The sequence below is a fragment of the Pelodiscus sinensis genome, chromosome 3 (assembly GCF_052426305.1).
Source record: "Pelodiscus sinensis isolate ZL-2025 chromosome 3, ASM5242630v1, whole genome shotgun sequence".
NCBI lineage: Eukaryota > Metazoa > Chordata > Testudines > Trionychidae > Pelodiscus > Pelodiscus sinensis.
In genome coordinates this window covers 109,230,835-109,243,113 of record NC_143054.1, presented here as the reverse complement: position 1 = coordinate 109,243,113, position 12,279 = coordinate 109,230,835, and the positions used below count along the sequence as shown (strand labels likewise).

The 12,279-nt window shown below is 40.7% G+C and overlaps 1 protein-coding gene across 3 annotated transcripts in view; it reads right to left on the bottom strand.

The window, feature by feature from the left end:
- The window catches only part of PLEKHG1 (pleckstrin homology and RhoGEF domain containing G1), a 201,680-nt gene that overhangs the window by 151,030 nt on the left and 38,371 nt on the right, over positions 1-12,279 (bottom strand). The gene's annotated exons all lie outside the window — the stretch shown is intronic.

The following is a 12,279-nucleotide window of genomic DNA, read 5'->3' as shown; positions in this document are numbered from 1 at the left end:
CACAAAGCACCTAAGTCCAGCCCAGCTCCACTCCCCACGGCCAGATTACACAACTCAGAGTGGGCAGGTGTCAGACCATATGTGGCTACTACCAAGAGCCACCAAGCTGGGAACCAAGGGGGAGGCAGCAGAGCCTGCTCTGCAAAGCAGCCGCCTGCTACCCAAAGCAGAGAGGCAGACCCCAGGGCAACATAATGGCAGGGCGGAACGACCATGGGTAGGAAAGTGACTTTCCCATAGCCAAGTCTTTGGGTGTCCCAGGGGGGAAGAAGTGGGAATTCCACCCCACTCAGTTTTGGCTGGGAGCCCATGGAAAGTGCCTAAACAACCACAAAGCACCTGTGGGCTTCTGTCCTGGACTACGGCTCCGCACTGTACTTGAACGGCACTCAGGGACAGGGCTTCTCCTTCTCCTCCCCAAGGCATCACTCCTAGGCCAGAAACAACCAGCTGAAGGCTCCTAGACGCCGATCGCAACCCGCCTCCCACCCACTCCCCCCACCCCCGCCAGGCTTCTGACACAACCAGAGGCTGGCTCCCAGCATGGATTGCGGCCCCGCCTCCCAGCCTGGGAGTCCCAGCTGGAAGGCGGGGCAGCGATCGGCACTGGGAGCCTGTGATTGCACGGAAGCCTGGCGGGGCAGGGGGAGTGGCTGGGAGTCCCCCGCCCCCGCCAGGCTTCCGTGCAATCACAGGCTCCCAGCATCTATTGCGGCCCCGCCTCCCAGCCTGGGAGTCCCAGCCACTCCTCTCGCCCACGTCAGGCTTCCGACCGGTGCCCAGCCAGAAAAATCAGAGTATACCGGACACATGCAGATTTTTTTTTTTTTACCAAACAGAAGGCACAAATACTGGACTATCCGGTAGGATACCAGACACCTGGCAACCCTAAGAAGTAGGTTGTGCCCACGAAAGCTTATGATGCCATCTATGTGTTTTGTTAGTTTCTAAAGTCATGCAAGACTATTAGTTGTTCTTTAAGTTTTTCCAGTTAGACTAAAATGGCTACCCCTTTGAAGCTTTTGTTACATAAATGCAATTAATTTATTACAAAAGGAAATAGCACAGCAAGTAAACTCTCTTAAAGCATAGACTAAATAAAAGTATTGATCACTAACTGTGCTCCAGAAAGGGTCAACAGTTTGAAATAAAACACTTCCCAATGTCTGCATTTTTATTTGAACTAAACACATATATTGAGTCTGCAGAAAAGGCCTGAAAATGTTATGACATTTTTGGCACTTCCTGCTTCTGTTCAGTTTGGTAGTACATAAGAATTCCAAGAAAATTTCTCCAAGGTATACCAGCACTTCAGACCAAAAGAAGGATGAGTAGAGGTATGTGGAAATTGAAGAAAAGGTTAATTAAACTTTTCAAGATACAATGCTACTGTTGGTAGGCAGGTCATATTAGCTCTTATTTAAATAAAAAACTAACCAACCCTATGTTAGTTTTACATTATCATATAGGAATTTGAGAATCCCTAAAACTAGTCAGAAAAATGTGGTTTCATTGAAACCAAGACTTCTGGAAGAGCAGATTGATTTAGATTATTTTTTTGCCAGACAAAAGTGAAAAGGATTTTGAGAAGGTAAAAAAGTTCGTTTCAACATTTTCAGAATGGAACCATTTGATTTTTCATTAAGCATTTTCTATTATAAATATTAAAATTGGCAAGAAGCAAAAAACAAAACAAAAAAGAAAATGCAATTTACAGGATATTTTGAAATTTTAATATTTTTTATTTTGAGTTGAAACAAAACAATTTCGAAATTGTAAGATGTCCCACCAAAACAGAAGTTCTAGTTCCCTCACAGTTCTAACAATAGAGGTGTTTAAGTGGTCATACAAACTGTCATGTTACATAGAGGTGAATTACATTCAAAGGAATGTTCAGCTGGCATTGTTTCCATTTTTACCTCTCAATCTGTGAACCTTTGATCTTTGGGGTTAAATACACGGCTGGTCCAATGGCTCGTGGCCTTAAACTCTGTGAAACCATGTTGAATTCCTAGATTTTTTTTTTCTTTCCATGCTGTATGTTTTGAATTGACAAAATTTCCACAAATCTGATACTATTTCTTCAAAGCCTTGTCAGCAAGAACTGATTTAATGGACTCAACTATCCTCAACACAGGTCCAAGGCATTATCACAACACAAAACACAACTGACAATTTCTAGAAGCACTCTCTCAGAATTTAGTATTTTCATAGTTGATATACCCAGTGCAGACCACAGAATACCCCTGATGTGCTCAAAAAGAAATACACTGGCCAGCAAACAGGAAGCGTGCTCTGCGTTAACTTTATTTGAGTGGATTTAAGGTATATCACGAGGTGTAATGTACTGCATCAGACTCTTGCTTCCAAAGTAACATCCAAACAATGTGGGTTTTATTATAAAAATTTCCTAGGACACAGTTTTCAAGGTAATAAACTGTGACACACTGAAAATTTCTATTGCATTATGTTCCCTGGCTTTGCTTATTACAAAAAGTAAATTTTACTGCTGGATGCTATGTAGGACCACATCAGGAAAATCAGATTTAAAAATCTAATCTACAAACCCATTCAAAGGATGTAGTTCAAGCAAAATTAGCACACAATGGTCTGACATTTTCCAAGAGAGTCATTAGAATTTTTAGACTGGAAGGGCTTTGTAACACATTTCAATCTATTCTCAGTCTCAGCCTAAATAGATTGTTACTGTTAATTCAAAAAGAAGAAAGCCAGGAACTCTAGTGTAGAAAGTATTCAATCAGTTTTGAATACATTCTCTTCTTTCTGTGTAAAGAGCTTTGGAGACATACATGACAGTTATCTGGACATGAACCTGAAACTTTGAACACAAAAGGCACAAATCCATTTTTGTTGAGCTCCACAATACCATAATTAGAAGTATAGCAACTGAAGTCAGTCACTAGAGGGAGTTAAAATGTCACACACACACAAGCAGAGTAGTAGTTTATTTATTTCTTAAACACACACATTTTGATATCAAAACCATACATTTCAAATTAAGTGATCTTCAGCGTTTCATCTTGACGAAACATGCACTGCCTATGCAAGACGACAGAATTACACAGAGAACAATTGTATATATTCAAGCTTGATTGCAATTTAATCTTGATTTAATAAGTGTGGCGCACATAAATCCATACTGACAATATACCTCTAAGAATAAGACCCCACCACTGCTGACAAATTATGCCAGCGTATAACATGTCTTTCAGAATTTAGGAAGTCACTTCCTTCAGCAATAATGAGTAGAGAGACCTTAAGGAAAATGGGTCTCACTGATATCAAAATACCAGAAATACTTTAAAAAAAACATTTAACTTTTCCCATAACCTCAGATTTGGCTAAAGAGACACTTAAGAGTGCTCATTTCATTTTCAGAAATAATTTTAAATACAGTTTTATAATTCCCAGCATCTGTACCGCAGATTCCTGAATTTAGTCAGAGGCGGCTGTTGCTGCTTCTCTGATGTTACAAGCAGAGTCAAGAGTTGGGATCATCAGCAAGGGCAAATCCTGGATTACAGACACTGCCTGTACAAATGGCAAACAGTTGCCCAGTAATCTTAGGCAAACAGCTTTAAACAGAGAGAAGTCCCAGACTTCTGCGAGGTAGGATATGTGGAAGATGACCCCTAGATTTACTTTTAAGGCAGATTAGACTTCTGCTGATTATTTTCCTATTATTAAAGCTGTGTGGGAGTGTTTAATACAGAAGCTTCTCCTTTTGCTTGAGCCAGTGTTTAAGCCATCACAACTCACTGTGACACTACAGTGACTTTCAAGACAAATTCAACCAGACAATTTTACCACAGCATTCACTAGTAGGAAAAAGATCTGCTGTGAGGAAATGTACAAATGGAAATAAATACAGGAATGTATCTGAATGTTAAATGCTTTTGAGTCCAATATATTGGCTGTGAAATGCTACAATGATATGTGGCAGTAAAAAACACAGAGAGAATGTAAATAAAGGATTTAAGAATGATGAAGAAAACATTTATTTGTTAATGCAATCCACTTGCTAACACTACATGGGACATTTGTGCTTCAGATTTCTGAAACTATAGAACAGCAGTTCTTATGCTTTGGGTTCCGACCCAAATTTTAATGGAATCACCAAGGTGAGCATTAGATTTCCTGTTACATGGGACTCAAGTTCAACTCAAGCTCCACCATCATCCAGGTCAGACTGCCCCAGTTGCGGCCCCTTCTTATGCCCCTCCTTCTTCCCAGGGCTTGGGCTCCACCCCCTCTCCCTACCTAGAGTCAGGTAGTAACATTCTTTCCTGAAATGGGTCACTGTACAATGAAGTTTGAGAACCCCTACTATAGCATGTAAGGCTTCTATATCCTTGTTTGATGTAATGGAACAGATAAGCATTACCAACTTTGTGATTTTATTGTGAGTCTTGCAGTACAATAAAGAATACATTTGTATACATTCAAAAATGCAAATGCTTTACCACAACATTAAATAAGCAGATGAGGGGATGCCTGGGAAGTTGGTGTTTTGCCATAAAATTAACCTCTTTAATAATTTCCTCTTCAAATCACCTATTCCTGTACACAACTCCCATATTTTCCCCTTTTCCCTTAACCGTACAACAAAGCACTTCCTAAGTAGCAAAACTATGAAGAATCTTACCTTCAGTCAAATGCTGCCTATACAAAAATGTATTTAAAAAATCCTTTATAAGCTGCTACACAAATTGAAGATGTATATCCCCTTTCCCAGTAAAGACCCACTTATCCAGATCAATTTCTTGGTCCAAATACCTCTCCTGTCTGGGTTGTTTAAAATAAGTTACTAGCCCTCATGGTTTCAGTGAAATACTTGTGTTAAGCTTGGAAATGTATCAAAGATCTAGAAGACAATAAAAACTCAATTTTCAAGGAGGGAGTAGAAGGGCAGATGCTACAGGTCATGATTTTAGAACCAAATCTCTTGATTTTGAGTACCTCATGGTTTTTGAATGTTTCAGGCCAGAAATACTGAGAAATGGGGTTGTAAAAGGCTTTCTCCCCTAGGCCTTCACATGCCTTATTTAATAATATACCATGTATTAAAGCCATCATTACTTTGGGAGAGAAATAGGACTCCTTTACTGAGCCTCAACAAGTCTTAATCAGCCCATGGACTTTTAATAGAACTAACCAACCTTCAACACTGAGCATGCTGCTTTTACAACAAAGTATTATGAATTAAATTCCACACATTTAAAGACATATAAATACAATGAATTAACATCTGAATAAAAAAGGAATACACCTGTGCACCATTTTAAGAATTCAAAAGTAGTTTGACTCATAACAAAATTAGTGCTGTGCATCAAGCCAAAATAAAGAGATATTACAGGTTGGACCTTCTTGATCCAGCACCCTCGGAACCTGACTGGTCCTAGATGAGGGATTTTGCCGGACCAAGGGAGGTCATATCTGGCCCCCTTGCTACCAGCCCCCCCACTACCATTCCACCCAGCCCTGAACCAGTTGTCGGCCTTCTGGCTGGGTAGTTGAGCTGGGCAGCCCTTTACTAGGACTCTCTGGTCCTGAAATATCCGTGGTCTGGAAGTTGCCAGACCAGGGAGTGCAGTTAATAGAGGTTCAACCTGTACTATTTAGCATATCACCCTATATATTTAATCAACATTCATCCAAAGCTATGCATTGGACAAGGTTTTAATTCTCTCTTCTGTCTAAAAATGTCTCAGTTACTTGGTTGTATTTTCCCCTCTGTGTTGTGTTGTTCTTAAATTTCACAGCTATTTCATTAGGAAAATTATGGAACCTCCAGCAGAGGCTGATTCAAACCAATAAATTAGTGTTGTCTAGAAGGCCCATTTACTCCATTTCCTAAACGAATTAGTTGTGGAGTGAGTAAGACAGATTTTCTTTTTATAACTGTACATTGTTTTGGAAAGCGATAGCAAAAGGATGAAACGGAATATTTGGCTTGGCATTACCAATGGTTATTCATAACTAAAACCACTGTAATAATGGAAAACTGTTACTTTACAATCACATACTCCACTACTTACTAATTCATTCTCCCTAACATAATGTTCAAGATAGGAAGTGTAAAAAGTTTTGATTTAATAAATAAATTGCAGAGAAATTGTTTACACAGACAGACTGGTTTGTAAGTTGTGTATAATTGAAATGGATTTGTTTTATTAAGGATAGTAATGTACTAGTACAGTATTCTGAAAAGGCTTAGAGCGCCATACTAAATTCATGTAGTACTCAAACAGCCTTTTTCAGAAATAATTGTTTTGCATTATTCCCCAAAGAACAGTTGTGTTGATCAACTAAATTAAAGGAGAAAAAAGTCAAATATAGATATTCGGATAGATGGACTAAGTGAGACATTTATAAATTTGAGTGAAATAAAAATAACTATCCATCCTTTTGTTTATGTTCAATGACACATAAAAATTTCTGGCATTTTGTTGTACCACTGATTGTTGATCACAAATTGTATGATATCAAAAACTATACACAACAGAGAACATAAAACCATCCTAGATTAAAACTTCAGATATGCTTCAAATATCCAAATGAAATGTTGATACCGTTTGCTTCCCAGATTCAATCTGGGCAGTTCACTCGTGAACTAGTTCATGCCCTTTCCTTCACCAAGGTATTTTGGATATTATAGATCTAGATATAGAGATGTATATTAAAAGAGGAGGAAATAAAAAACAGACTAACACCACACTGTATACGAGCTTCTAATCTGCCTGAATAAATGGTCTCAATTTAAATTGGGCATTTCCTGTAAATGCAACATGTTATTTATCAAACTACAGGCAGTCCCCGAGTTACGCGGATCCGATTTATGTCGGATCCGCAGTTACGAACGGGGTTTGCTGTCTGTCTCCCTGGTCTGCCAGTGTCCTCAGAGGCTTTGCTCCCCGTCTCCCTGGTCTGCTGGTCTCCGGGAGCAAGGCCACGGAGGACCCGGGCAGCGGGACCACGGTGCGTCTCGGTCCGCCGCCCGCATCTCCCTGGTCTGCTGGCGGGGGCGGGGGGGCGCAGCTAGTACGCCCCCTCCCGCCCCCCCAGCAGACCAGGCTTTTCTCCCGATGCCTGTGGTAGAGCAGCTGGGGCGCTGCTGGTTGGTCCCGCAGCACCGCTCTGGGCACTACTGGACCAACCCGGCAGCACCCCAGCTGCTCTGCCCCAGGCGTCCCCAAGTCAGCCGCTGCTGAAACTGACCAGCGCTGACTACAGGAAGCCCGAGGCAGAGTTGCTCTGCCCCGGGCTTCCTGGAACCAGCCGCTGATCAGTTTCAGCAGCAGCTGACTTGGGGACGCCTGGGGTTCTTAAGCTGAATCTGTATGTAAGTCGGAACTGGCATCCAGATTCAGCCTGTTGAAACTGATCAGAAGCTGATTCCAGGAAGCCCGGGGCAGAGCAACTCTGCCTCAGGCTTCCTGTAGTCAGCCGCTGGTCAGTTTCAGCAGCGGCTGAATCTGGACGCCAGTTCCGACTTACATACAGATTCAACTTAAGAACAAACCTACAGTCCCTATCTTGTACGTAACCCGGGGACTGCCTGTACTCCAACAAAAGTGCAACTGTTGACATGTGGTTTGAAAATAATCTATCTCCTGAAGCTGAAGTTTGCAATTATCTAGAGAATTCACTGACTGATTTTCTTGGGGAAGCCAAAGCTCCCTCCGTAAGCATCAGCTTCACATACAGTGGACATCTACACTGCAATTAAAAATCCAGTGCTAGAGTTACCAAATTAGCAACGTACTTCAGCATGTACTGAAGTATTTTGCTAAATGGGGAGGGATATAAGCACATGTTTAAGTGCTTTGCTAAACCAGAGCTATACTCAGCTGTCTTTACAACTAATGCAAACTTGGCAGTGTTCCACATTCAACTTTCTGATTAAAGACATAGTTCCATCATTCTAGGATCTTTGACAAGCAGTTTTAAGGACCACTGCATATAAAACTATAACCACATACATCGTGGGAGTTGAATAAAAGTAATCTCTCGATAGACATCCAGTATCTGTGTAGAAAATAAAATTTGACTAATGAAAAAGCAAAAAGAAAAAAAAAGCACAAACTTTAATTCCATAAATTAAGTTTCTTATTTCAATATGCTTACCTAGAAAATCTAGAGCTATTGCTTAACATTGTATGGTTAAAATCTGACTTGTTACTTGCCCAGCATTGATAACACTAGTTCTATTCAGAAAACATGAGGGGGGAAATTACATCATTTTAAAATGTTGTATTAGTGAAGGTAATTTCCTCTAGCTGAATGCCCTTTTCTCTTCCCCACATCAGTTTAAAAAAAACAAAGAGAAAAAGAAAAAAATCAAGTTCAAACTAAGAAGTATCTTTTGCTTACTCCATTTTATATAGACGGTATCTAAGTAACTCATTTTTTTGGGACATCTTTTGGGTTTTATCATTTTCTTCAAGTTCTTGAAACTAATAGTTAAATAATTAAACCTTTGTAACAACTGTACTAGGAAAGCTAAATTAATCATTTTAGTGGAGCTGTAAAGTGCATCACTTAGCAGATAGGGAATACCAAAATATTTATTAATACTGATATTTAAATCCATATTCAGCCAAGCCAAATAAATCTTTCTGCACTGTGATTTGATAATTCATTACAGAATACTAGGTTTTGTGGACATATTGCTGGATGACAGTAACAAAGCATCCTTAAACTTGTTTCACCTTACAATTTTTGGAGGATTTAAGTTTCTCTAGTCTGTTCTTTGACTCACTAACAGATATTCTTTACTTCATACAAAGAGGAAAAATTGGTCCTATCTTTAACCCCAAAACATTTTTTTCTTTTCTGCACCAATTTGTATGCATGTCAATTTTATTCCAATTCAGTTTTCATCCTCTTCAGAGTTGCACCCCCTTCCTTTTTACCTAATCAGTCCAGAGATAATCCTTGAACTAGACAGACAATTGTATTATATTGATTGGGGTTGCAAGGTTGCTGTTATTGAAACAAGGATGCCTTGCCTTTTCCTTTGCCTACCATATACAGAATGTGTCACACTAAGTTTTCCATGTGGTTCATTACAGACACTTAACCCAGAGCCTATGCAATTTGAACCTAACTTAAAGACATGCAAAGCATGCACAAATCATTATCAACAAAGCTGTGTGTATACAGGGTTACTTTAAAAAACAGGCTGTCATGTTATTGGATTTTAAAGATCACTGTTGCACCCACAGGGGGAGGGGTGTTTGCCCCAAAGTCTATACAAAGGGGGTCATGTGAGGTGTCAAATGAAAGCTTATGTTCCACTGAATCTGTATATGCTATTTATATGCTTGTATACTATCTGTATGTGGAGTTATAAATATGTACTCTGTGCTCATGCTGGAAAATTGTCTGTCTGAGGCAGAGCAATGTGCCAGGAATGTTCGTTCAGTGTCTGTGCTAATTAGCAAGGCTCCAGAGACAATGAATCTATAGGTGCCAATACACACCTGAGGAATGTGTCTGGCACCTGCAGACCAGCCAGAATAGTGATTGCTGGCTTGGGACACAAGGATAAGTTACTGGGCCATGTGACCTGATCCAGTTTGGAAGAGACCAGGGATGGGTATAAAATGCCATGTGGCAATATCCATTGTGTCTTCAGTTCAGCTACTGTTTCCAGATGCAGTCTTGCGAGGAACAGTGAGCTAGAAAGAACTGTGGACCCGTCCTGACATAGGATGTACACCAGAGAATTTTAAGATAGCAGTTTATAAGATCTCTGCTAAGAGCCTGTATTGAGAACTGGGTGATTCGATGCATGTAATGTATTCTCCTTAACCTTATTCTCGTGCTTTTCTTTCTTTTAGTAATAAACCTTTAGATTTTAGATTCTAAAGGATTGGGCCAGTGTGATCTTGTGGGTAAAGTCCAGAGTGTAAATTGACCGGGAACTGTGGCTGGTTTCTTGGACCGGAAGAACCCATTCATGGTAGGTGAGATTGGTTCTATAACCCTTCAGCTGTGTGTTAGGGCCGGGGTTGATTGCGGCATGGAGGGAGCTGGGGTGTCAGAGGGGTTTTGCTCGTGAAGCTTCTGTCTGGCCAGATTGGCAGCTGAAGCGCTTGGTGTGACTGGTTTGTGGCCTCTTTGGGAAGGTCTCCAGTCTGGGGCTGTAAGGAGTCCCAAGTTTGAGCAATTCGCCCTGAGCGGATGCCCTCAGCTGTGCCCAGATCCAGCCCGGTCTGTCACACAGATCATTAATTTGCATCTTGAAAAATACAGGAGAAAGGTTAATATCAAGCAAAACATTGAGGGGAAAAAAATCATATTTCCTAATTAGGCAACAGGCGAAAAAAGGGGGGAGAACAGTATCAATATTTATACTCCCTTGAAAGTTTGCACATACTGTATTAAAAAGTATACATACAAGACTTACAAAAAAAGCCAAGGAAATTAACTTCATCAAGTCTCTGTATATAGAACTATATAGAATACTAGAGCCAAACATATATAAGTTACCATCTGGCATGCATCTTTCAGAGGCTAAAGAGGTCATATTTCATAACATATATTTCCATAGGCCAAACGCTAAAGACAACTAGAGCCAATAGGTTAACTCTACATTCTCTACTTGGTAACACAATGCATACTGCTGTACCACAGGGCTGTATGCAAAACTCATTCCATCAAATCTGATACAGAATTAGAATGCAAGGTTCAGATTCAACAACACGTGAAACATCTACTCCTAAGAGAGAACATGCTTTAGATCTTAATCAGTAACATGAGCTATGATTTTCCACTTCTACTGTATTTCCAGCACTAAAACTAAGAGTTGAGAAAAGTAAAGAGATTTATCTTAGCTACTGCCAGCAGCATTTATTAATGTCCCACAGTTAAACCTAGTGAATTCAGATGAAAGCATTTCTTCCATTTTTCAGCATACAAGCAACTCAAGTAGCTACCCAAAAATCAGTAAGGAAGAAATGAACGAAAAACAAACAAACCAAAGCCTAACTATGGTATTAAATACAGTACATATTAATTTTTACATAAATGTTTTTACATGTTTGGCTAGTTTATTCACACATTACAGTTTAATCAAAGCACTGATTTGTTAACCACAATGGAATGCCAGTAATGCTTCTAGTGTAATCTCATAGCTGGTATATAGGAAAGCCTAATAAATTTCTAGTTTTTCTGATCTACTCCACCATTTGTACTACAAAGAATTTCAGCATATTCAGTACACATTAAATTAATCAATGGAAGGCAGAGCTGACATCTACAAGGAGACCACAGAGTCCTCTACCACTTGTGAGACTGCATCAGTATATTCATCTCTAAACAATAAAAAAAAAAACACCCAAAAAACAAAGAACCACTACACCATTAACATTCAATCTCAAAAAGCTTGCAATCTAAACTGCAGTTGAATGCATCTTCTGTCATCAGGCAGACTCGAATAGGAGAGGTTATTACCTTCTTACGATGTGGGAGCATTCTGGGTTTCTTTTCACTTTTTCTTCATTACAAATCCCTAGGGTTGCCAGGTGTCACCATTTTTTAGGAGCCAGAGGGGAGAACATGGAGCTGCTTCTGGGAGCTGCTTGAGGTAAGCTCTGCCAGAAGCCAGCACCCTGAGACACGCCCCCTGCCCACACCCCCTGCCCAACCCTCTGCTCTAGCCCTGATCCTCCTCCTGCCTGCCTAACTGCTGGGTTCCAACCTGGAGCCCTCTCCTACACCCCCAAATCTGTCATCCTTAGGCTCAACCCCAGAGTCTGCACTCCCAGCCAGAATCCTCACACCCCAACCCACCTGTTTCAGCCTGGAGCCCCCTCCCACACTCAAAACTCCTCAGCTCCCCCACAGCTGGAGTCCCCACCTGCATTTCAACCCCCTGAGCCAGCCCAGTATAAATGAACAAGTGAGTAAGGGTGGGGAGACTGAGCGACAGAGGGAGGAGGTGGAATAGGTAGGAATGAGGCCCCAGAAAAGGGGTGGGGCTGAAGGTAGAGCAAAGGTGTTTGGTTTTATGCAAGTAGAAAGTTGGCAACCATACCATCCCCACATCCACTGTAATACTTCCCATGATATCAATGGGCTGATGTATCACATGTCACTTTATTGAAGTTCTCTTTGCCTCTGAAGTGCTGACCGAAATAGGGCATGCCAATTTAACAAGAGTTATATCAGTTACCAACTCATCTCGTTTTCCTTAATTTTTCTAACCCTGGCCCCAAGCATGACATTTATGGGAGGTTTAGGGGGGCTTGA